This window comes from Sinocyclocheilus rhinocerous, unplaced genomic scaffold, assembly GCF_001515625.1.
Source record: "Sinocyclocheilus rhinocerous isolate Xijiao unplaced genomic scaffold, SAMN03320098_v1.1 scaffold6087, whole genome shotgun sequence".
Classification (NCBI taxonomy): domain Eukaryota; kingdom Metazoa; phylum Chordata; class Actinopteri; order Cypriniformes; family Cyprinidae; genus Sinocyclocheilus; species Sinocyclocheilus rhinocerous.
The window spans coordinates 59,470-60,094 of NW_015663175.1; positions in this window are offsets into that span (position 1 = coordinate 59,470).

The following is a 625-nucleotide window of genomic DNA, read 5'->3' on the forward strand; positions in this document are numbered from 1 at the left end:
TGTGAGTGTGTGTGTGTGTGTGAGAGAGGTGTGTGAGGCGTGTATGATCTCATGACACACACTCGTGTTCTCACTCTCTCTCAAGCGTGTTGGCACACGTCACACATTAAATCATCTCCGGAGGTTCAATAATAGTGGATTAGTGGATATGAACTCATTCAAGTTTCTTTGAGGGTTTGGCTTCATCTGTCGCCATAATAATTTATAAAAATAAATACATTATATAAATACTAAAATAAAATAAAATTAAAATCAAATATTTCATATAACATTTTGTATTATATACATGTCTGCAGCTCTGAGCGTAAGGTCAAAGGTCATGTGGTGGTCACAGAAGCTCGCTGAGATCCACCGTGTCTCAGCATCTGCTCCCACAGAGAGACCGTTCCCGTGACAACGCAAACTTGACTTCCCACAACGCACCCTGACAGAAAGCCAAACACACAGGAAGTCAGGAAGAGACGCTCCGCAACTATAAACATGAAACAGATGAACATTACAGTCAACATGAAATCAAAACTCAAACAACCGAAAATTATATTATTCTACAGAAATCTACACAACCTTTCATGAGAACGTAAAACTCACTATATATGCATGTATATATATATATATATATATATAT